At 44.4% G+C, this 22,241-nt stretch overlaps 1 protein-coding gene across 1 annotated transcript in view; it reads left to right on the top strand.

Annotated features, from left to right (window-relative positions):
* LOC309523267 (inositol polyphosphate 5-phosphatase OCRL-like) overlaps positions 1–22,241 on the top strand; it is a gene marked incomplete at both ends in the record, with an annotated part of 307,035 nt that overhangs the window by 260,908 nt on the left and 23,886 nt on the right. The window lies entirely within an intron of this gene.

The following is a 22,241-nucleotide window of genomic DNA, read 5'->3' as shown; positions in this document are numbered from 1 at the left end:
TGTGGGGTGGAGGGGGGCAGGGCTTATAAAGTGAAGTTGATCCTCCAGTGTGGGTTACTTTTGTTCAAAGCAAGATTCCTCTGGAGGGAGAGGATGTTGCAAAGTAAGTCAGAGGCAAAGCAGCCCAAAGCCAGGTTCTGTGGTTGCACACATGATTTGCAGTGAGCCAAGGGCTGAATTGCTGCTGTTGTTTCATAGCCCAGAACAGCAGGTGTAGGTGAAAGGTCTAAAGTTGGACAACCAGGTCTTGGTCAAGGCATCCGCTGACCAGCAGGCCATAGAGAAGAGGAACGTCAGCATTTCAACTCTGAGCCAAAAGTTTGGCTTTTGCTATTTTTGGACACCCTTGGTCATGAGCCAAGTGTGATTCTCGAACTCTGAATGCTGACTTTGCCAAATCCATACAGGCCCTTTTCATCTCTCATGCTCAGCAAGTAGCAGCCACAGCTCAGGAGAGGATTTTTCATTTGCTCCTTTTCCATGGGGTGGGGAAAACTCAACACTTTTAATCTTGTCTTATTTTTATGCAAATTGGGTGGTCCAAAACAAGGAGACTTATATCTGCACCCTCTCTTTAGCACAGATGGCCTGCAGGAGAATTTCCTGTCCTTAAAAGTAAAACTGAACTTTTTTGGCAGTGCAACTGCAGGGAAGGCATTGTCTGTCACGTTTGCAGTTGAAGGCAGAGCTTGGGGGGGCAGGAATGTTCAGCAGAGGGCAACAAAAATTATCAAGGGGCTGGAGCAACTCCCAGATGAGAAGCTAAAACATTTGGGGCTTTCAAGTTTAGGGGGGAGGACACGGTCAGGGATACACGCATAGTGTAGAGAAAGTGGAATGCGATAAGTTTTTCATCCCTCCATAATTCCAAAACCCAATGGGGTCATCCAATTGTGGGTTACTGGGTGGTGGTTGTTTTGATTTTGATTACAGTCGTACCTTGGAAGTTGAATGGAATCAGTTCCGGGAGCCAAAACGTTCAAGAACTAAGCTGTTTGAAAACGAGGGTACAACTGTATTTATTTTTTGGTTTTCTATTTTCATTTTACTTTGTGAAACACCCTGAGACCTGCGGGTATAGGGTGGTATATAAATTCAATAAGTAATAAATAATAGCAAAAAAAGAGGACAGCCTGAGGCACTGCCAGCCCGAGCTGGGAAAAGAGGTGTGCGGTGTCGCCACTGCCATGCCTCTTTCCCCAGCTCGGGCTGGCAGGGGCCATGACGGGCAGAGCAGCCGACTCCCGAGCCACCTGAGCCCGAGACCCCAACAACTCCCCCTCAACCTGGACATTTCCTTTAAAATGTAAAAAATCGCCCAGATAGGCATGTTGGTCCCCCAAAAGAGGATATGTCCGGGTTTCCCCAGACATATAGCAACCCTAAATTGTGGTGGAAGATGACCCTGAAAATATTGGCAAAGCCTTGTATGGTACGGCATGGAAAGGGGAACTAGAATAAAGGACTGAAGGGGCTGCATTAGTGATGTTGTTAGAGCAAGTTTCCTTGGAATGAGGCTCAGCGGAGACTGTGGTGTCTTTATGCTATATGGTTTATTCACACACATATACAACCTGAGCCGAAGATAGAGGGGCTCACAGCATTATCGCCCCAGAAGGTCTTGCTTCTTCCAGTTACAGCCTTCGAATCAAGAAGAAAGCAGGCATGGCTCTCTCTCTGTGACTTCTGCCAACTTCCAGCCCAGCTCTCTCACACAACTCTGACCTTTTCCTTTCTCATTCCCAGCTAGGCGAGGGAGGAGGCCCACCCATATTGCCCTCTGGCACAGAGCAACCACAAGGTACATAGGTGGCAACTATGACCCTTGCTTGGTTAATTCAACAATGGAATCCTCCATTAGATTTTCACCCTTGCAGAGTAGCTCCCAAACTCACAAGGCTGAGGGACTTGGCAAGACCAAGGCTATTTCAAAACCAGTTTTTCAGTGCATTTAGCTTTGTGTTCTATAGCTTTTAGCCCAATATTGATTGTTGGGGAATGGAGGCGTATTTTGGGATGGTTTGTGGTGCACAGCCCTGTCTTGTCTTGTCCTCTTGTGTATTTGTGTGTGTGTATTTTTCCAAGGGCTTTTTGCTTGTTCACCGGGATCCTTCAGAAGGAAGAGACAAAAGAGGAGTAGTGACATTTTCCTGCAGGTACCATCTTATCGGGGGTCCCTTCTCTGCTATCTTTTCATTGCCTACTTCCTCTTCCTCTTTCAAGAAGCCTTCTAAGTAGAGATTTTTCTTAGTCTGCTTCTGTGTAGGAACTGTTTTTGGATGTTTTGGTTGTTTAACTGTTGTGTGTTTGCTGCCATGGACTCCTTTGGGAGGAAGGGTGGGATATAAGGATGCCGAGTAGTGCCTCCTGCCCATACCTGAAGGTTTTGTGGAGGCGCCATAGCCTCAGTGTGTCAGCACCTGCATTGCATGCAGAAGGTCCCAGGTGCAGTCCCTAGCACCTGCAGTTAGAAGCTCAATGTAGGTAGGAGCCTCTCTCTGCCCAAGACCTTGGAGAGCTTCTGCCACTCAGGCTGGAAGTGGGCAATACTGGGCTAAATGGATCAATCAGGTTTAGGATCAGGGACTTCCTTCTCTTAAATGAGCTACCTTCCCAGGTGGATGAGCCCCACTGCTGGTCACTTCCCTCTACAGCACGGGCAGAAACCACCTTCTTGACTGTTGGACCCCCTAGTGGTCTCATCTGCTCAATTGGCCGGAGCCTGGCTGTCAGGGCTGATTCAGCTGCAGTTCAGCATCAAAACTCAGAGCTGAGCAGTAAGGTGGACTCTTTCTTCAGAGAGACAAAACCCGACAGAGAAACTCCACAGGCAGGACTAGCCCCAGTTGCCAGAACGGAGTATCTTAGCCTCCTCCTAAGGTAGGGCTATCAGACATCAACAGCTTCTGGGTCTTCCTTTAAGAAGCTCAACAATTTGGGGGTCTTCCTAAAAATAGCTCCACAGCTTTCAGGGTGTCTTGGTTTCTACTTTTTGAAATATGGCATCCCTAGCCTAAGGCTCCTCCCCAGTCGGCTGACTTCCCAACAGTTGTGGAGGGGGCTCTCTGTGCCTTTTGTTCTGCTCCATGTAATGCCTCCCTTGTTCCTGGAGACAGAGGAGGAGGGGAGAAGGGAACAGTGGACATGGCAGGTGCCTGGGGATCTGTTGCAGCCTCAGCCGCCGCCACCTCCTCCTCCTCCTCCTCAGCTGCCTCAGTCTCACTTAAACCTGTTGCTTGTTTAGCCTCCAAGCCATCTGCTCCCTCTTCTTCTTCTTCTTCTTCTTCTTCTTCTTCTTCTGACCGGTCTCCTGCATCCCACCAACAGTCTCCTGGCTTGGAGCCTTCCCACTTTGATACTTTGATGCTTCCCTGGGCGGTGTTACTGGGAGAGTTGCCAATTTCTCCCGATAAAGGCTTGATTTCCGACATCTGGTAGCACGGAGCCGATGGTTCTGCTACATGGAAGTAGCTAAGAGGTCGTTGGATCGGATTCATCCTCTGCAAGGAGATAAAGGAAGATATGGTAGCGAGCGGATGGAAGCTACAAGGACGGCTGAGGCGTTTTTGCTGATAAGCTACGAGCAATGGAACCCCTAAAGGTATGCTGAATGTTTGATGACTGAAAGAGTGGACGCAGATTGATTCTTCTCTGGTTCACAGAAGCTGCTTTTGGATAAAAACAGCACTGAGAGAGAGCCACATTCTTCACATTCCTTATGATTGATAAGCTCTGCTACTGCAGTCTGCCAAGTCCAGTTGCTAAGCAACGAGAAGTGAATACTTTTCAGCTACTTCTGAGCTAGTTAGCCTTGAAAAGTAAAGAGGAAAATTACAAGCCAGCACGAGAGTGAGGCTTGGACTGTGAGAGGCTGGAAAAACACTGGTGGTTTGCATGTTATCTCACTGCTCTTGGAGGGACTTTCCAAAGCAGCCTGCGCTTTAGCTGCCAGGTGCAAGGCAGTAAACAACCAATAGACTTTTGGATTTTTACCAGCGCGTGACTGAGAGCTGAGGCTTGGATTCAAAATGGATGCCAAGAAGGGGGGAGGCTTACCTTACCCACCTCCACTGACTAATGACACTTATTCCTCATGGTCTGTAAAGATGAAAGCCCTGCTTCAGAATCAGAGGATTTTTGGGGTGATTGATAATCCCATCCCTGCTGCACCAACGCCAGCGTGGAATTCACAGAATGTGAGAGCCAGGACGGCCATTATTCTGTGTGTCTCGGATGAGCAACTCGTACATATTGGGAGTTTGGAATATGCGTGTGAGATTTGGGAAATGCTGCGTAGAATACATCAGAGAGATGCTGGTGCTTCAGCGTTGCTGCATTTTGAAAAGCTGACCAATATGAGGCTAGCGCCTGATGGAGATGTGCAAGCGCATTTGACAGAGGTGAAATTCTTACGCCAGCAGATGGCGCAACGCAATTTCCCTCTTCAGGAAGAGATATTCTGCTTCATGATTATTAACAGCCTTAATCGGACTTATAAAACAGTTGCAAGTCAACTGGGTTCTCTACCTGCCGCTGATCTTACGGTGGAGAGAATTTGTTCAGTGGTTCTGAATGAGAGACACAGACTTGCTGCAATAGATGTAGCTGACAGGGGGAGCGAAGCTCGGAGTTCTGACACCCCCACTGCTATTGCTAGAGAAGAACAGGCTGTTGCTTTGAACGTTGTCCAATGTTACAATTGTGGACAGACTGGGCATCTTCAGCGGAACTGTAAGAAGCCACGTCAACAGAAAGGAGCTAAGGGGAGCTCTGCAAAGCCTGAGGCGTCAGGCAAAAGTCGTACCAAGTCCCAGGTAAAACCAGCCACGGCATTGCTGTCAACAAAAGACACATTTTCAGTTGAAAATGCTTTTGTTTTGGACACTGGAGCGTCGCAACACATGAAATCACACCGAGAACTGTTTTCTACATTTGAGAAGCAAAGCTTCACTGTGAAACAGGCCAACGGTCAGGGGATCCAAGCGAACGCGTTTGGAACTGTGTATCTGGAGAGCCTGAACTTGACTATTAACAATGTGTATTTGGTTCCTGATTTGAAGTTCAATCTGCTGAGTGTTTCGCAGATCACAAAGAAAGGACTGGTCTTGTCCTATGATAAGGAAAGCTGCAAAATCTTCAAAGATGGAGAGCTGTATCTTTCTGCCAGAGAGAAAGATGGACTGTATTTGTTGACTTTTGATCAAAGTGATTGCAAAAATTGTACTGCATCTGAGTCTAACATGATTTCTCTTGCAGGCGTGACGAAGGACGTCCAGAAGGCGACGAAAGTTAACAGTGCATTTCAGCGAGTGTATGCTGATGTGATTGGTCCTCTAGCACCATCTAGAGGCAATGTAAGATACTATCTTGTGTGTGTTGATTATTTTTCTCATTATGTGTGGATATACATATTGCAGACTCCAAAAGAAGCCTTAACAAGGTTTAAAGAGTTTTGTGATAAGGTTAAAAGTGTTCATGATGCTAACATTGATTGTCTTTTCACAGATGAAAAGCCAGCTTTTTTTTTTACAGGATTTTTAGGATTTCCTGGATAAGAAAGGGATAAAGCACAAGGTTGCTGTTTCTGCAGGTACATGAAACAAAAGTGTGTGTGTAAGAGTGAACAAAGAGTTGCAGAATGGGATGAAGGCGCAATTGCTGAGTTCAAATTTGCCACATGAGTATTGGGCTGAATCTTCATCGTGTTATTGTTACACTTGGTTGAGAAAGGTTTCAAAAGGTTTGAGAAGTTCTCCATTTGAAAAGCTATTCCATAGAAAACCTTCTGTTGCCCATTTTAAGGTTTTTGGATCTCATGTCAAGACTGAAGCTCCAGGTGGAGTAAAGATTGTTAGAGGCATTTTTGTGGGTTATGAAAAGGGTCTCTACAGAGTAATTTTGTCTGAATCTGGTCAGGTGATTCTCACAAAATTTCTAGAGAGTGCTCCTGAACAGGAGAGAGTAATTGTTCACACATTTCCCACTGAGGACAATTCAGATGCTGATGATGATTTTACTGATTATAGTGATACTGATAGTGACACAGATAGCTCAAAGAGCTCAGTTGACACAGTCATTGAGAGGAAATCTCACACAATGGCTAGACCTTCACAGGTTAAGGATGAACCACTGTTTACCGTTGGAACTGGTTCTCCAAAGAATCCTGAGAATGAACCAGTCAGCAGAGAGGATCAGCACCTCATACGCAGGTCTGAGAGAATTACAAAGGGCGTACCACCCAAGAGGTATTCTAAAGAGTTTGCTAACTCTGCTGTTGCATGTGTTACTATTGTTGACAACTCTAGACAGGTTAAAGGTGTGTCCAAGTCAGAGACAAAGACACAACTGGGAGTTGCTAAGCGTAACACAACATTCCGTAGCCAGGGTAATGCAGAAGCACTCATTCCTTGGAAGTCAGACAACCAGAGAGGTACACTGGGGAAACCAGTGGCGGGTAGTTCCAAGGGAGGAACTGAAACAACAGGGGATTGTTATATGTATAACAACTGTTTGTTTTCTTCTCTGGATCAAGCTTTGTTTGCAGGTCACATTGATTCATATGGGGGAGTATGTTACGATATAGAAGCAATGCAGCTGCAAACTGCTAGCTTGAAAGCAAAACATGATGGGAATGTTGGGACTGTCCGTGGGAAACAGTGGGACAGTCAGTTCACAGGGCAATGCATCGGAATTAGCTCAGAGTGTAATATGAGCTCTTCCTCTTGCGTATGTACAGGAAGTACAGGAAGTCTTTGTCACTTGACTACTGGAGTTTGAAGAGAGCAGTCATGTTTTCTGTAATGCTGCAAAGACAGAAATAAAAGCATGTAAATACGTTTCTGTCTATCTCCTTTTCCCTGCCGGGGGAGCAGGAGGGAGGGGGGGGTGTTCTTCCCACATTTGGGAAGAATTGCCTATCGAGACCTAGCCTGGATCCTGCTGGGGAATGCAGCCAGAGAGGTCAACAGGAGACCAAGCCGGGTGCCTGGGAGAGTTGCCAGTTTCTCCCGATAAAGGCTTGTATTCCGACAGGGGGTTCCCTGGCTGTAGTCTCCCGCCATTCCTCCTCCTCTAGCCAGTACCCGACACTAGCTTTGCATACAGGGGAAGCCCCTAACTAACTGAGGGTTTGAGACCCATCAACTCCCCTCACCTGGTTAGCCCACCAGTTGAAGCCATTCCTGGGGTGTGGCTGCTGCTGCAGGCTGACAGTTTCTAAGAGCCGCAGGTGAGAGCTGTAGTGACCAAAGGTGGACAAACTACCCCAGAAGGAGCACAACGTGCCCCCCACCAGAGGTATTACCCCTCCCCTTGCAACCTTGAGTCATGAAGGACAGAGAATGGAGAGTTGAATGTGTGTAGAAACCAGCCTCCCTTAGGAAAACAAAGTTTACATTTATCACTCCATCCACTTTCACCTGTGGCCCCTCCCACCACAGGCACATGTCCCCTGGAAGGCTTCCCGGAGGAGAATATGGCCCTTAAGACTGAAAAAGAGTCCCCAACTCCAAACTAGTGACAAACTGCCATTGATGGCTCCAGCTAGATGTTGAAATCTCCCTCTAAGCTCCTTGTCAGAGCCATGTTCCCTTTCAACAACTGGCTTCCTCCTGCAGGTCAAACAGTCCCCTCAGTGCACGGTCCCATTGTTTCTCCATGTGCATTTTCAGCAGCCTCCCATGTGACTGCCAGTGATATCATTTTTCCCACCCTCAGATTTTGCCCCACCCCCGGCAGCCTAAAATTTTCATCAGTTTATATCTTCAAAGGAAATAAGACATCTCCAGCTGAGCAAGACCTGGTATTTCCCCCTCTTCAGATAGCTCTGGATCTTCAGCTGCGGAGGGAAAATGCCCACGGTCCTTTCAAAATTTCCAATGTATTCGTAGGAACATTACCTGTCTTGGAAAAAAGGAAGGAACAAATGTCTCAGATGCAAGCCCTTTAATCTGAAATTGCTATTCTTAACTCCATGTGGCTGGGGTGTTCTGGGGCTTCTGTACCTTGAAGTAATAATTACTTGTTTGCATGTTCTACCCCAGCTGCTGCTCCCTGTTCAGTTCAGCTGGGGGATTAATTATGCCTTGTCATTTGATTCGTCAGGGTCTGTTCCATACATGCCGGGTGGATAAAACGACTAATTCATGTCATGTCTAACTGGTTTGAGCGAAAGACTTCTCAGAAGCTAGGGCATGTCATAAAAGACAGCAATGTACAAAATGTTGGGATACTGCCAGGGAGACAAAGGCCATCATGACTCCATGTCGCCTCCGGACAATCCAGCGATCTCCAGTAGATACAGTATCAGTCAATTAGCGACACGAGCCTCAGAAATAACACGCCAAATTCCAAGGCTGGTGCACGCTTTTTCAGCAGAGTTCGTACAACGAAAGATGCACCCAGGTGAGCATTATTTACAACTTTATTCAGCGTTGGTCAGAACAAAGAAAAAACATGACTGCCTGCTTTGATGTCCAGGCAAGGAGAGAGAAACAAAAGCTCTAAACAAAAGAGAAACTTCCTGTGAACAGGAAATATGCAGGCTGTGACACAACAACCTGCTCCCTTTTTAAGGTGGAACGGAAATATCCTAACATCCTCCCCCTTTCCGTGTAACCTGTAGTACCTGTGGTTCAACCCAATTGCAACCTCTGTACGTAAACCTTAAGTTGTTCTTTGTTAACAACCTTAGACAACAGTTCAGCAGGAATTTCATTTCCTTCCATGTAGGACACCTGAATGAGTCCTTTCTGAATACACTCTCTCTTGCACGATGTAGCTTAATCTGCAAGTACTTGGTTCTTTGCTTGCAACTCTCTGAGTTCAGCAAAGCCAAACAGGATCTATTGTCTTGATACACTTGTATAGGACATTTCACAGAAACTCTGATGTCCTGAAACAGTTGCATCAACCATTCACAATCCATGAGTGAAAATGACAGAGCATTGAGTTCTGCTTCACAGGAACTTAGGCTCACTGTCGTCTGCTTTTTGCACAGCCAGTCAAACAGACAGTGGTTGTACATGTAGCATACTCCAGAAGTGCTTGTACCATCCATGGTGTCACTTCCAAAACTAGCATCTGCAAAGATTTCAAGACCTCCAGTCTTCTGACTGGTGAACCTCAGCCTGTAGTGCAAAGTCCCTTTCAAATAGCGGGCTATGCGCTTCAGAGCTTTCCAATCCTGAACAGTAGGATTGTTAGCATGTCTGCTAAGCAGGTTAGTGCTTACAGCTATGTCAGGTCTTGAGCATCTAGCAATGAAATTCAACTTGCCTAGAATGCATCTGTACAGCGTTGTGTCAGAAAACGCTTCAGCAGTACTATCTGTTGAGGTTGGAACTTAACGGGTTAAGTTCTTCCCATGATGCCACACCATTCTGACGTCAATTTTGGAAGCTTGGGAGGAGCTTGGGAAGAGTATGCCAGTCCCACTCGGTATTTTGTGGGGAAAGGATGCAGTTTTGTCATGGCTGCAAATAGTCCTGGAAATTCCTGAGAAATGTTGGAATAAAAGCTGTAAATAGACAAACCTGGACTGTGTGTGTTTGTCTGGAAGCCAAGCTACATGACAGTTTTACACCGCTGTGTAATCTCTGCTACGGCGTGACTGAGAGATCGGAGCAGAGCGTGCGGCAGGAGAAGTGTGCCGGGCAGTAAAGAGCTAATTGAGGATCGTAAATCAATTAGCGGGGGTCGCGCCAGATCAAACAAATGCACAGGTTATGGATACCCTAAATCACCTATCGTAAAACTGTCACGGAAGAGCTGCCGGGAGCTGAGAAATCTGCGGTGTCTAGCAGAGGGGCTCGGGAGCAAGCAAGCAAGCAAGCTGAAAGACGCTGTTGCTGAATGCTGTGGAGCTGTGAGCTGAGAGCAGCAAGGAAACGTTTCTCCACGCCAGAAGAGCTGGTGCTTTTGTAAGTACAGCTTGGGGCCCCTGGGGAGAACAGGAGAAGATGGCAGATGGCCAGGAGGTGATTCAAGCTCCGTTTGAACAGCTTGAGGAACTCACCGCCCAAGCGTGGAATACCTGGGCAAGATGGGTGAGAGCGTGGTTTATAGCCACGGAGGTTTGGGACATTTCCCAGAGGGAACCAGTGCAACTGGTGGACAGAGATGCAGGAAGGCTGAAGTCTGTTTCTCTGGAGGAGAAGATGCAGAGAGAGAAAGCTGAGAGAGCTGAGGTCTGCATGTTGAGAGCAGGTGTTCATGCTAATTTGCAACATCACCTGAATGGCGTTGAATCTGCGTGTGAGGCCTGGAGTGTGCTGAAACGTCTGTGTGAAGGCTCAGCAGGAGGCCTAGGGCAGATGGAAGCTGAAAGCCTAGAGATGGCTGGAGCCCCTGTTCCTGATGATTTAGCCTCAAGGAGTGCTAGTGAGCAAGTCGGGGGGGCGGAAAGTTCCAAAGGCAAGTTTGAAAAGTTTTCCACTGAACCTGCTGGAATGGAGCGGCAGTTCAGGGGGGGCGGAGCTGGCAAGGAGTGCTTTTCCGGAAGAAGGAGAAGGAGGCCAGCTGTGAGGAGCCCCAGGCAGTGTTTTTCCACTGAGTTTCGTCGGTGCTACGTGTGTGGATCTCACGGTCATTTCAAAAGAGACTGCCCACAGAGAGCAGCTGCACAGGAAGGCTTCAAGGACACCTTCCATGGAAATCAGTCGGGTTTCCATGGGAACCAGTCTGGAAGGGGAGGTCAGCGTGGGAACGCAAGAGAAGGACGAGGAAAACAACGTCAGGAGACGTATCAGATCACGGCTAGTCTGGCGTTGGCTGAAGACAGCTGTGGGACAAGCCCAGAGCTAAGTTTCATTATTGACTCTGCAGCTAATCGCAATTTGATTCCAGAGACACCTGCTGTCGAGAGGTGGAACTGCACGGCAATTCCTGCCGGGAAAACTGTACTGTTTGCAAATGGACAGAAAAGAAATATGACTAATGCTGTAAATTTGCATTTTTGTATTTTACAGGAAACGTTGGAGTGTTGTACTGTTCCTGGGATGCAACACTGTCTTTTATCTGTGCCTTATTTACTGAAAAAGGGATTTACGGTTTGTTTTCAGGGTGATGTGTGCACAATCTCCAAAGGAGGGAGGATGCTTGCCAAGGTTAAAAAGGGGCAGAATGATCTCTTCATTCTTAAAACGTCTCTGGAGGGTGGTGGGAAGGTTGAGAAAGCACAAGCACTGCGTGCTACAATTCCCAATCATGATTCATGCGTACATGCTTGGCATACACGAACAGCTCATAGTTCTCTTGAAGAACTACAGGTGCTGCCAGAAGTTTCCAATGGTTGTAAGATCTCAGAATGTGGACATGCTGTAAATTGTGAAACTTGCAAACTGGCAAAGGTAAAAGGATGCAGTTATCCAAAGGTTGAAAGGATAACCACTAGGCCTTTTGAACTGGTTCACATAGATTTGTGGGGTCCTGTAAAGGAACCAAGTCTGGGAGGGTCAAGGTTTCTGCTCTCGATGCAGGAGGATTTTACTCAGAATTCCTGGATACATGGCCTCAAATCCAAGGATGATGCAGCACAGCTGATCAAAGGGTGGATTGAGGGGGTGGAACAAAGGTTTTCCACCAAAGTGCAAGCTGTCACAAGTGACAGAGGAGCTGAGTTTACAGGTTCTGCTTTGCAGAAGTACTTTCGCAAGAAAGGGATACGTCACACAGTGACTTCACCCAATGAGAGGGGAGTGTCAGAGCTCAAATGTCAGGCTCTGGTTAAAACTGCACAGGTGTTGCTGGAAGATTCTGGGTTACCTCCAAGGTTTTGGCTGGAGGCAATCAAGTATGTAAGCTTCACCTGGAATCGCACCTACAATTCCATGGTAGGGGACACACCATTTGGGCTGTTGCATGGCAGGAAACCCCAGATTCATTTTTTGCGTATGTTCGGGTCACGTGCGTCTGTGCCGGTACCTGCTGCTTTGCAGGGGCCAGATGGATCCAAGTTCCGAAAAATGATCTTCTGTGGGTATGAGCCAACAGCGAGTGCATGGAGATTTGCATTTCCTTCAGGTGATCAGAGTAAGTTACTGATCAGTAAACACGCTGAGTTCTATGAGCAGGATAAAAAGACACAAGCTGCTGTCAAGCGTGATGTTCTTTCAGAGTGTCTCTCTGATTCAGAACAGGAAAATTATGAGGGGGAGGAAGGAGAGGCTGAGTCTGATGATGACGATCAGGTAACTGACCAAAGTCAGGAACAGGAGGAGGTATCGGTAGTTTCTCCACAAGATGTAAGGAGAACACCCAAAAGCGAGCCTAGTTCCCCTGTGAGTGTAATGGAAAGGATTCGAAAACGTTTTAAGTCAGAGGGGGAATCCCGTGATGCTGAGGACACATTTCCTGGTGGCAGTGAGTCAGAGGTAACATCTGAGTTTATGCCCAGAAGGTCTAGTCGCACAACAAAGGGCATTCCACCTGAAAGATACCAGGCAACATGTGCGTGGGCGAGATTCGCACAGTGTGATTCTGGGAGTGTTGAAAGGGTTCAACAGGTGCCTGGGAAAGATGCTGGGAAGGAGCACAAGGCAAAGGGCAAGGTGTTGAGCTCAAAAAGATCTTGTCAGAAGGTGCAGCAAGGGGGGGTGTTGAGGTTGGAACTTAACGGGTTAAGTTCTTCCCATGATGCCACACCATTCTGACGTCAATTTTGGAAGCTTGGGAGGAGCTTGGGAAGAGTATGCCAGTCCCACTCGGTATTTTGTGGGGAAAGGATGCAGTTTTGTCATGGCTGCAAATAGTCCTGGAAATTCCTGAGAAATGTTGGAATAAAAGCTGTAAATAGACAAACCTGGACTGTGTGTGTTTGTCTGGAAGCCAAGCTACATGACAGTTTTACACCGCTGTGTAATCTCTGCTACGGCGTGACTGAGAGATCGGAGCAGAGCGTGCGGCAGGAGAAGTGTGCCGGGCAGTAAAGAGCTAATTGAGGATCGTAAATCAATTAGCGGGGGTCGCGCCAGATCAAACAAATGCACACTATCTACCTGGTAACCTGTCACCATCGGTGTGTCTGCTGGGTTTGCATCAACCAAATTCAACCTGGTTAATACATCAGCAATATTCAGAAACCGGGAGAAATTAGAAAGTGTTTCCAGAAATATTTCAAAAAACTGTACACCCAAGGGTCTGAGGAAGTGACTGAGATAGAACAATTTTTGAAAGACAATGGCCTACTAGAATTATCCCAAGAGAAGAGATCAATCTTGAATTATAGAATAACACAACAGGAAATTGAGGTTGCCATTCAGAATATGCAATTGGGCAAATCTCCAGGCCCTGACGGACTTACCTCCAAGTATTATAAGATACTAAAAGACTATTTGATACAACCTTTAACGGAGGTTTGCAACCAGATTATGGATGGAGGGAGAGCACCAGAAACGTGGAAAGAAGCTTTCATTACATTGATTCCTAAAGTGGAATCTGAAAAGACTCAACTAAAGAATTATCGTCCCATCTCACTCCTTAATGTGGATTACAAAATATTTGCAGACATTTTGGTAAATAGATTTAAAAAGGTTCTGAATGAAGTAATCCATAAGGACCAGGCAGGCTTTCTCCCAGGTAGACATTTGTACGATAATACCAGGAACATTATTGACGTCTTGGAACTTTTGCAAACTAACATTAACACTAAAGCAGTGTTAATTTTTATTGATGCGGAGAAGGCCTTTGATAACATTTCCTGGAGGTTTATGAAGAAAAATTTGGAAGGGATGGGAGTGGGACGGGGATTCGAAAATGGTTTAGAGGCAATATATTCAGAACAGAAAGCTAAGCTGATAGTGAACAATGTGGTGACAGAAGAGTTTCAAATTGAGAAAGGAACACGTCAAGGGTGCCCTCTCTCCCCCTTATTATTTATTTCGGTCCTGGAGGTGCTCCTGAATATGATTAGGAAGGACCGGCAGGTACAAGGTATACAGGTCGGAGAGAAACAATATAAACTGAAAGCTTTTGCAGATGATTTGGTTTTGACATTACAGGAGCCAGAATCTAGTACAAAAAGAGTTCTAGAATTGATTCAGGAGTTTGGTCGGGTGGCAGGATTTAAGTTGAACAAACAAAAAACCAAGGTATTGAGTAAAAACTTGACATCTTTGGAAATAGATGGGTTTCAGAGGGAAACAGAATTAAATGTGGTAAAAAAGGTGAAATACCTGGGGATTAACTTGTCTTCAAAAAACTTGAATTTGTTTAAAGATAATTACGAAAAATGTTGGACAGAGGTGAAAAAAGATCTAGAAATCTGGACAAGATTGAAACTTTCCTTGTTGGGCCGAATAGCAGCGATAAAAATGAATGTGTTGCCAAAGATGTTATTTTTGTTTCAAACCTTACAGATCGTGGACAGAGTGGAATGTTTTGGGAAATGGCAGAAGGATATCTCGAAGTTTGTTTGGCAGGGCAAAAAGCCCCGAATAAAATTTAAAATATTAACTGACGCAAAAGAAAGAGGGGGGTTTGCCCTGCCAGACTTAAGGTTATATTATGAAGCTGCAGCCTTCTGCTGGATGAAAGATTGGCTTTTACTTAAGAACACTGATGTCCTAGATCTGGAAGGGTTTAATAATTCTTTAGGATGGCACGCCTATTTGTGGTATGACAAGGTAAAAACACATAAAATGTTCAAAAACCATATTGTCAGAAAAGCAATCTTTATAGTCTGGATAAAATATAAGGACTTGCTAGAAAGTAAGACCCCGAGGTGGCTTTCACCAGTGGAGGCCAAGGCGCGGAAAAGATTCAATATGGAGGCCGGATGGCCGACATATGGTGAAATAATAGAAAAAATTGGAGACAACTGGAGATTACAGAGTTTTGATAAATTAAAAGACAAGGTGCAAGATTGGTTTCATTATGCCCAAATTCAAGAGGTATTTAAGACGGATAAAAAAAATACAGGCTTTCAGGTGGAAAAATCGAAACTAGAGACAGAATTGTTAGAACCTAGGACTAAGTTATTGTCTAGAATGTATAACTTGCTGCTTAAATGGAATACTCAGGATGAGACAGTTAAATCGGCCATGATAAAGTGGGCTCAAGATATTGGGCACAACATCATGTTTGAAGACTGGGAAAGGTTATGGACCACCGGTATGAAATTTACGGCATGCAATGCCCTGAAAGAAAACATTATGAAAATGATATACAGGTGGTACATGACCCCAGTCAAATTAGCAAAGATATACCATTTGTCTGACAATAGATGTTGGAAGTGTAAAGAGGCCGAAGGGACATTCTTTCACCTGTGGTGGACATGCCCTAGGGTGAAGGCCTTCTGGGAAATGATCTATAATGAGCTAAAAAAGGTGTTTAAGTACACCTTCCCTAAGAAACCAGAGGCCTTCCTCTTGGGCATCGTCGGCCAAAAGGTGTCAAAGAAGGATAGAACGTTTTTTATGTACGCAACTACAGCAGCAAGGATTCTTATAGCAAAATACTGGAAGATTCAAGACTTGCCCACACTGGAAGAATGGCAAACGCAGCTGATGGACTACATGGAATTGGCTGAGATGACTGCCAGGATCCGAGACTTGGGAGAAGAAGCAACGGAGGAGGAGTGGAAAAAATTCAAGGACTATTTGCAAAAGTTTTACAAATTATATGAATTATAAGATTTCGCACGACTGGGAAAAAATAGCTCCAGCAATGAGAGTGAAGGACAATGAAAATAAATAATGAATTAATGAAAGGAATAAATGTTTAAAGGGTGGAAAGATAAGTATATTGGTTGATTAAAGTAATATGACAATAAGTAATTTAAACCAAAAAGTAAGCTTTAAGGTAAAAGAAAGAAACGTATGAAACAAGGATATAATTTGTTGAAATTTTATTTGTTAAGAATGCAATGCAGGGGAGACGTGGGGAAGTTCGATAATGGACTGGAACAAGCTTGGAAATAACCAATTTCTTTTCTTTTCTTATTTTTTTCTTTTTTCTTCTCTTTTCTGTAAATGCATAAGTTTTCTGTATAACTTGTTGAATAATCTCTATCTGGAAAAAAACAATAAAATATTATTAAAAAAAAAAAAATACATCAGCAATTTTCTGTGTTTGGTGTACCAGAAAATTACCTGCTTGGTCCCTCTCCACCTGCAGAGAAAGATAGTTGGATACCTTAACAAGATCCTTCATGTCAAAGTGCTCCTTCAGCTGAGCGAGGGTGCTTTGGTACAAAACCTGATTCTTCCAAAACATCAGAAGATCATCAACAAAACATAAACAATACAGTCTGTTTTGCCCCTCCTCCTTGACAAACACACACGGATCAGCTTTGCCCTGGTGAAAACCTAGAGAAAGCAACGTCTCAGTGAGTTTTATATGGCACTCTGCTTGAGACCATATAAGGATTTCCGAAGTTTACAGACCATTCCCTTCTATATCTGCATTCCATCAGGTGGAAGCATATACAGCTCCTCCCCCAAAACCCCGTACAAAAAAGCTGTATTAATGTCGTGATGGGAAATGTGCAGTTTCTCCTTAGCAGCAGTCTTTTTTTTTCTTTTTTTTTAAAAAAAACAAATTTTATTTCCGATATACACTCTTTTAAAATCACAAACTTACCAAAAAGAAAAAACACAAAAAATAAACAAATATAAACAGTAAAACATCAAGACGTAAATACATTTCTCCAAAAGTACTAATTATCATATCGTCATTCTGACTTCCCTCCACCACGATTTAAGCTATATCACATTAATAACCTTCTTGCAGTTCCTTCTTTCAACTTTTGTCTTTACTTCGCAGATTCTATAGTTCACCTACTGTTATTTTAATATTACCTAAGTTTTTTTCCATGTATGATATAAATTTATTCCAATCATTAATAAAGCTTTTATTACTCTGGTGCCTAATCTTCTGAGTCATTTTTGCCAACTCAGAGTACTCAAATAGCTTGTTTTGCCATTCACTAATAGTTGGGATTTTAGACGATTTCCAGTTCTGTGCCAACAATATTCTGGCTGCTGCCATTGCATACTGGAACATGGTTTGATCTTCTTTCCTAATCTCCTCACCAACCATTCCCAGAAGAAATGCTTCTGGTTTTTTTGGAAATGTATATTTCATTATCTTTTTCAATTCGTCGTAAGTAGAACCCCAGAACCTCTTCACTTCTTCACATGACCACCACATATGATGGAAGTCACCCTCTTTTTTTTTACATTCCCAACATCTTTTGTCTCCAGTCTTGTACATTTTTCCCAGCTTAACAGGAGTAATATGCCAACGATACATCATTTTTTCGATATTTTCTCGGAGGCTAACGCATGCTGTAAATTTTATATCCTTAGTCCAAAGTTTCACCCATCTCTCATATTCTAGACTGTATCCCAAATCTATGGCCCACTTTATCATGACCTCCTTCAACTCCTCGTCTTTAGTATCCCATTCCAGTAATTGATTGTACATTTTGGATAAAAGCTTACTCTTTCCTTCTAATATTTCTACCTGGAATTTTGATTTTTTCTCACTCATCCCTATTTTTTGTGTTCATTCCATAGGGCATTAATTTGGTGAACCTGTAGCCACCCTATTGACTTATCCTTTAGTTCTTCATATGATTTAATTCTCCACCCTTTATCCGATTTAGTCAGGAGGTCTTCGTAGGTCCATCTTTGGGTTCCCATGTTTAAATTTTTAAGTGATGAGATATTAACTGGTGATAACCACCAAGGTATGCCCTTTTCCAACAGTCTTTTAGTTCTATTCCATACCTCTAACAACGCTCCTCTAACAATGTGGTGGGAGAATCCCTTATGAACCCTTTCTTTATCCTGCCATAAATAGGCGTGCCAGCCAAATCTAACATCAAATCCTTCCAGGTCTAACACATCTAGATTTTCCAAAACTATCCAGTCTTTAACCCAACATAGGCATGCGGCCTCATAATATAATTGCAGATTCGGGACAGCAAACCCCCCTCTTTCTCTCCTGTCTGTGAGCAGTTTAAACTTAATTCTTGCTCTCTTCCCCTGCCAGATAAACCTGGACAGGGTCCTCTGCCATTCCTTGAACATTGTCGTTCCTCTGATTACTGGAATATTCTGAAATAGAAATAGTATTTTTGGAAGGATGTTCATTTTTATGGCCGCCATTCGTCCCTCCCAAGAGAGTGTTAGTCTACTCCAGATGTCTAAGTCTTTTTTAATCTCACTCCAGGTTTTTTTGTAATTATTTTCCACTAAATTTATGTTTTTTGTAGTTACCCAAATACTTCACCTTTTTCACTACCTTAATTCCTGTTTGTTGTTCTAATTGATTTCTTAAGTCTTCCGCCAAATTCTTAGTCAGTATTTTTGTCTTAGTTTTGTTTAACTTAAACCCAGATAACTTCCCAAACTCCTCAAGCACTTCCAAGACTTTTTCCACGCTTTTTAATGGCTCTTCTAATGATATCACTAAATCATCGGCATATGCCTATAATTTAATTCCTCTTATTTCCGGTGTTTCCCTTATTTTATTTGCAATTATCTCCAGTACCATAATAAACAGGAGGGGGGACAGAGGGCACCCCTGTCTTCCTTAGCAGCAGTCTTGAGCATTAGCTGAATGCTCTCATACTTGACGGTGGGTGAGTAGGTCTCGTGGTAATCCTGCCCTGGTACATGTGAAAAACCTCTGGCAACCAATCTGGCTTTGTGTCTGACAACCTTGCCATTCTGGTCTGTCTTAGCCTTGAAGACCCATTTGCTGCCAACCAGACTCATTCCTGGGACTACCGGTACCAGTTCCCAAGTTTGGTTCCTGTTCAAGGAATCAACTTCAGCCTTCATGGCATTAAGCCAAGGCTCAGCATCTTTAGAGGCTAACTCCTGAACCTCTTTGAAGCTTGAAGGTTCCCACACCTTCTCTGAGCTACTAAGAACAGCAGTTGCTGTCTTAGCAAACTCATCAGCAAACCTCTTTGGAGGTCTGCCTTTGGTGGCCCTTTCAGATCTGCGTACTAGACGCAAGTCTTCTGGACTTATCTCCTCCTTCTTAGGAGAAAAGTGACCAATGGTGAACAGTGGTTCTTCCAGTTCATCGTCAGATGCATCAGATGGTCTGACTGAGGCCTTTGCACTTTTGTAGTCTGCTGTGTCATCACTGTCGCTGACACCAGCAGCAACACCGCCCACTGAGCTGAAATCCGAACTCTGATCATCATCATCGTCCTCAGCTTCCTCTTCTACCTCAACATTATCTGTTTTTTCACATCATTTTCATCCTCCTCTGGGTAACTCTGGAACATTCCCACATTTCCCCCCCACTTAGGATTGTACTCAACACTCTTTGTGAACTTAATGGACTTAGAGTCAGTCAGCCATACCCTGTATGCACCTTTATCGTACCCCATGAACAAACCATGTGCCCCACGCTTCCCAAGCTTGTTGCTCTGTGGGGTGTGTACGCACATGTCAGAACCAAAGATTCTCATGTGCTTGACGTAAGGTTTCTTACCAAACATCTGCTCACAGGGAGTACAACCAATAGGTGATGACAGTCTCCTATTAAAAGAATAAACGAACGTGTTCAAAGCCTCCCCCAAAACTTCTCAGGGAGATTGGCACCATGCAACAAGGTTTTCATGCCTTGAAGCAACGTTTGCTTTGCTTGCTCACAAATCTCCCATGGAGTGTTGGATAAAAGCAGCAATGCAAAAGCCAGCTCCAGATGGCTGGAATGCAAAACAGGATGTTGTGGTTTGCAACTGTACTGTTGGCAAAAAGGAGGAGTCTATTCTCTGTACTGAGCACCGGATGTTAGCTCAGAGTGTCATGTGACCTGTGCTGGAAGTGCAGGGGTGGAGCTGTGACTCTTCTGATGGAGTCTGAAGGGTGCAGTCATGTTTTCTATGTACTGCTGAATGACAGGAATAAAACATGTAAATAGGACTCCTGTCTGTCTCATTTCCCCTCCCTGGGGGAAAGCTGGGAGAGTGAAGCAGAGGGTGTGTTCTCTTCACATCTAATGAGGAGAATCGCCGGTTTACGACCTAGCCTGCCGGGAGTAGCAGACGGAAGGTAAACAAGTATCTAGCTCAATTGCCCGGGGGAGGCCAGTTTACCTCTGACTGTGAGCTGAGATACTGACATGGAGATCCAGGACTTGAGAGGCTATGCTGGATTCCCTTCTCAGTCAGGAAAGCTTGAAACTGCCGAGAAGTGAATTCAGCCTCTCGATTAGTAAACAAACAGCCAATACGTTTACTGTGAACATTTTCCAACTAAGCACAGAATGCCTTGAACCTAGGAAACGATTGCGATTTCTGCTCGAGCATAAACACATGAATGTACCTGGAAAAAGAATCAATTAGAACCATGAAGGAGCTTGCTCCACCCAAAGAGGGTGCAAGTGGACCAACCAGGTCTGCATGGACTAGCTGGTAGGGTTTGGAAGCCTGCCTGCTAGACTCCTTGCCTTTTGGAGCAACCTTCACCTTGTTCTCTAAACAAGATACACATTTCATGTGAAACTTACAGGGCTTGATGTTCAAACCCTGAACCAACTCAGGCATCTTGGCCAGGGCCTGCCAAGACATGTGTCCAAATCTTCTGTGCGCCTCATGAATACATCCTGCATGAAGAACTTTGTTAGTTTGTGCAACACAACAAGAATCAACATTAGACACAGCAACAGCATTGTCATCATAAATTATACAGAATAAGTCATACATTAACTTTGCATGCAAAATGTCCTCTTTGCCTTTCCTGATGACACAGACGCTCCTCTTGAAGGAAATCTCAAAGCCACGCCCAGTCAGCTGTGGGACACTGAGCAAATTGTCTGCAGAATCAGGAACATAAAGTACATCTCTGATGGTAGTGTGTAGATGGTAGTGTGTAGTCCTTGGTGCAACGTTGTGACGGGGTGAGGGGAGTCCTAGTGTGGCAGGGTTCCCTTGAGGTCATCGCCTCGGGCTCTACGTCTCTTACTCTGGAGTAAGACTTCCCCCTCCATTCCGTAATACTCTTCATATGTGTGGGATGTAAACACAGGAGCAGTCAATGACAACATTCCTAGAGTGTACATGTTAGAACATGGGGAGGGATGTCAGTCCAGCAAGCAGGTAAACATCCTGGGGACGGACTTCCTCCGCATGTGACCAGAGGTGGGTGTGGCCTCACCTGTGCAGGTAAATGATAAAAGCACAGGGCAGGCAGCCATCTCTCTCTCTCTGCCATTTTCCTTCGATGAGGAAACATCTAAAGATGCCCTCTTGGCTCCCAGCCAAGAGAGGAGATAAGGACTATCTTGCTACAAGATAGATTCTGAATGTATGTAACCTTTTTAAGCCTGTCTGCCTCCTTGGATCATATTGTGAACAGAACGTGAGTAAACTCTTTTATACTTTTATAAAGACTGTGTTGTGTCTTGTATTTTAAGAGGGAACAAAGGGGAAATTACCAGAGTAATTATTATAGAGGTTCTAGTGAACCTGTGCAAGCGTTACCGTTTCGAACTTAAAGGGGAATGTCTATAAACTCTGCTGATATTTTGGGAACTTGTTAGCACAAGTTGGATCAGGATATAATCCCACAATATATCCTCTCCTGCACCCCAGAACATTCCCACAAAGGGTTAGTGGCCCCAGTATTGCATATTTCTGCGTATTTTTGAAGGATTGCATTGGATTGTGATTTTAAGTTGAGTAGTATTTTTCTAAGTTAACTTCCTGGTAAGCACATGGTCTTTTGTTCCATTGTGCAGTGGGGATTAAGCAACCCCCCCCTTCCCTCAGAGTTCACAGTGACCCAAGGCAGTGAAGAATTGTTTTGTATTTTGAGATTTTTGAGATTTTTGAGATTTTTGAGATTTTTGAGATTTTTGAGATTTTGATTTTGAAATTTTGAGAAATTTTGAAATTTTGAATAATTTTCAAATTTTGGATTTTAAGATGGCTAGAGCAGCTTTTGATAGTGATGCAAAGCTAGGAATACCTGTGCTGAATGAATACAATTTCATACACTGGAAGCAGCGCTTGATAGCATGTTTAGCTTATAAGCACATTTTGGAAGCTTTAGACCCTCAACCTACGGGATCGTCTGAGGGAGATTTAGCCAAGATAAGTGCTTGGAAACGCATGAACAGCGAAGCTAGACACATAATTTTGAGTGGACTTCGTGATGAGCAGCTATCATTAATAAATAGTACAGATGATGCATCTCAAATCTTAAGAGATATTGAGCGCGTGTATGGAGAATCTAGCATAAACTGCTTCAGAAACTTGGTGTGTAAATTAACCA

Source organism: Podarcis vaucheri (genome assembly GCF_965113315.1).
Source record: "Podarcis vaucheri genome assembly, chromosome: W".
In the NCBI taxonomy this organism is placed as follows: domain Eukaryota; kingdom Metazoa; phylum Chordata; class Lepidosauria; order Squamata; family Lacertidae; genus Podarcis; species Podarcis vaucheri.
Note: the sequence above shows the minus strand (reverse complement) of the source record. Positions and strands in the feature narration are given on the sequence as shown.